The sequence below is a fragment of the Macrotis lagotis genome, chromosome 1 (genome assembly GCF_037893015.1).
Source record: "Macrotis lagotis isolate mMagLag1 chromosome 1, bilby.v1.9.chrom.fasta, whole genome shotgun sequence".
In the NCBI taxonomy this organism is placed as follows: domain Eukaryota; kingdom Metazoa; phylum Chordata; class Mammalia; order Peramelemorphia; family Peramelidae; genus Macrotis; species Macrotis lagotis.
Window position 1 is genome coordinate 234,066,398 of NC_133658.1, and position 3,785 is coordinate 234,070,182.

The window sequence follows — 3,785 nt, forward strand, 5'->3', positions numbered from 1 at the left end:
ATCTAGACTTAATGCAGAGGTAAAGCTCTCTAGACTTGAGTGACCTGCCATAATATCTTCCTGGGGACTACTTGGAAAGAGCACTTATACACCTGCACTTAGGGAAGATAATTGTTTTAATCCACTGTTTGTTTCCCTGAAGATAAAAGAGGTCCATAAAGGACTGGAAGACAGCTGCAGTTTGGATGTTACTAGGAAATCAATAGAGAATTAATAAAGTCAGTCAGGAAGTAAGGATTTCTTGTTCAATCTATATGGCATAGTCTAGTGAGGTCACTCAAACTTAGGCCCCTAAAGCATGCCATTTTTTTTTATTCAAAAGAAATCTAAAATTTACAGAATTTTGGCCCTTAACTCCCTACTCTATGAACATCTCATTCCTGTGAGATGTTCAAAAAATGTGGGAAAAATGAGAAATTTCCCCTATAAAATAATAATACATCACATTAGCTTTTTATTAGGTTTTTGCAAGGCAATGGGGTTAAGCAGCTTGCCCAAGGCCACACAGCTAGGCAATTATTAAATGTTTGAGGCCGGATTTGAACTCAGGTACTCCTGATTCCAGGGCCAGTGCTCTATCCAGTGCATTACCTAGCTGCCCCTCTCCATTGCACTGCACTCCCATCTTAGCTTTTTAAAAAATAAATTTGTGGGGGCAGGTAGGAGGCGCACTAGATAGAACATGGGCCCTGGAGTCAGGAGGACCTGAGTTCAAATCCAGCCTCAGACACTTAATAATTGCCTAGCTGTGTGACCTTGGGCAAATCACTTAACCCCATTGCCTTGCAAAAAAAAACCTGAAAAAAATTTGTATCAATATCTTTTTTAATGTTACATTTCCTAATATATTCTTCCTTTCCTTCCCAGAGATTTTCCCCCTTATAATAAACAATAAAAAATAAAAAGGGGTAAATGTTCAGCAAAACTAACCAACATATTGAAAGCATACTAATTTTTGTAAGAAATGTTTCACAACTTAGTATCCCACTTCTACAAAGAATCTAGGAAAAGGGGACTTAGTTCCTTTTCAAGTACCTTCTTTGATTTAAATTTCACAGCACTGTCTAATCAAGAGTTTTCAAAGCACTTTCCCCACACATTCCTCCTTGATCAAAATATCCTGTGAGGTAGGCTGGCAGAGAATATGATTCCCATCTGACCCATGGCCTTTCTTTCCATCCCATGAGCTATCATCATCTTTTGAGACTTTGAGTATTCAAAATGATAGCCTCTTGTATACTCTGACCACCTACTTCCTCAACCACATCACCAGTCTTGTCTCCCCAACTTTAGCTGAATGTTCATAATGGTGAGTTCTTGCTCTGGTATCAGTTAGATTAGATGTTCTTTGAAGTCCCTTCTTAAACTTTGGAATTCTGAGAGTCAGTTTAAGGTTTCCTACCTTAAACTATACCACTCTAAAAATCCTGACTTTAGAAATTCTGTTCTTTTATAAACATTTTTATCTTTCCTTAGATCATTCACACTAAAACTCCTCTTTTCCCTTTTCTGACCTCTGTTGATTTGACCCTTATCTGTTCTTCCAGTCTGTCTTCTCAACTCTGAGCTTTCTTTGCTTATCCATAGTGCTTGATGTAGAAAATTTCATAAATGCTTAACTCCATATCTAGCTTTGAAAAGAATCATATTATAGCTGAAAGAGAACACAGGATTTAGAGGGAGAGGATGTGGGTTCAAACTCTGACTCTGCTAAGCTTGTATGAACTTAGGCATATCCCTTCAATGTTCTATGACTCAGTTTCCTCATTTGTCAAAAACAAAAAAGAGGGGGTTGGATCAGATAACCACTAAGCTGCCTTCCAACTGTAAAACCTGTGATCCTATGACCCTATGATGCATGCTACATGATTAATTAGCCATCCTCCTAACCCTATGATGCATCTTACATGATTAATTAATTAGCTACCATACTAGTAACTCTTGCTTCCCTCATTTCCTGCATTCCTAACATTCTCAAGCCCATAACTCTTATCAGCTAATTCTTCTGCTCCCACTTCTATACTGCTTTACATAAGTGCAGAAAGTCATGGTTTCGGTTATTTTCACCCTATACAAATTATATGAAGAGAATCATAACACTCTCATCTTCCTTATACTCAACTCTTATTGTTTCCCTATCTCATTTCCTACACTGACTGTTCCAAATCTTTCCCTTTCTTCTCAAATCCCCATACCAACCTCTCCTTTCCCTGATAGTATTTGGGTTAGGCCACTACCATACTAAGAAGATTGAGGCCATCCCAGGAGGAGTCAGCTCCTCCTCCACCCTAATCTCCACCCTCACTCAAATCTTCTCCACTTCTCCAAAATTCTTAGTGCTCACTTCCATTCTTGAATGCTGTCAACCTGACTCAGTGATTAGTCAGTACTATTGGGCTCTTCTTTCTTTAAATTCTTATTTTTTCCTTTTAAATAATTTCTCTTGAATGTAATCTTTTTAAAACACAGGCATTTCAATATTCAAAGAACTAAGAAAAGATTATATATGAAACTGAACTTACATATAGTTTATTCTATAAATTATGTACTAAATTTAACAAGATAGTAACAATAGTGTCAGTTCTGTTCCCATCTAAACTTCATTTTTTATTCTGTGTATTAAAAAAATGTTTTTATTGGCACTCCTTTCTTTCTTTTTTCTTTTCTATCACTGCATTGTAACTCACCTCCACCCTGCAATAGAAATCCTCTTTTATACTGAACAAGTAGAGTCAAGTCAAACAAATCAACTCAATGGCCATGTCTGAAAAGGGGATATCATTCTGCACTTCTGGTTCATCATCTCTCTACCAAACTTCATCATTAGTCTTTTGAATCTTAGTTTCTTCTTGGGTATCGGACAGTAGCAGAACAATGACCTAAACCCTACTAATTAAACACATACAATTTTATTTGGAGGGAATGAAAAAAGAAGAGACTCTAAGAAATTGGACTACAAGAAATTCCTAGGTCAATAAACATACTATTACTTTAAAAATAGCTTCAATATAGTGAAAACCAAACTTCTTAGCAATAATCATAAAATATATGAGACAATTATTACTGAAATGAGATGTATTTCTATTAGATTATTTGAGTCTCTCTTGGCACAGAAAGAGAAAAAAGGTTAAAAATAAAAGAAAAAGACTCCTGCTCACTCCTCTGTCTATAAAAAGAGTTGCCTTCCTTTGACCATAGATATTATCTATTCATCATGATGCTCCTTCTGAATCTCTCCTCTGGAAGAAAAGAGAGGCAAGGCAAAATAGAGGCAAAAATTCCTTTGTCTCCTGCCTAGGTGAAAGTGTGAGTAAAAAGATAGGCAACTTGCCAGTGTCAGATACTGTGCTAAGTGCTGAAGACAAATCTAAGCAAATAAGACAGCCTTTGCCCTCAAGAAGCTGACATTCTAATGGAGGAAGACAGTACATAAAGGAAAGATAGAAAAGGGGAGGAATTGGGAAGAAGATGAACATCAAGGAAAGAGTGAGTTGTAGCATCTACTCTGAAGTTCCTCCATTTGACAACCAAAAAATAGAGGAAGGTTAAGAAGAGGACCTTCAAAGGACTGTGCCTGAAAGCCTCATCTGCTTCTTCCATTATGGTCATACTATATGCTCCAAGACATGCTCCTTCTGCTGGATTTTGGCTTGCTTAGTCCTGCCCTTTTGACAACTGGAGGCAACACTATATATTTTACATTTCAAGCTCTGTCAGAGTTGGAGGTGAGTGTCCCCTTGTCTTTTCCAAGAGATAAGTCAGTTTTGATTAAATATGAGTACTTC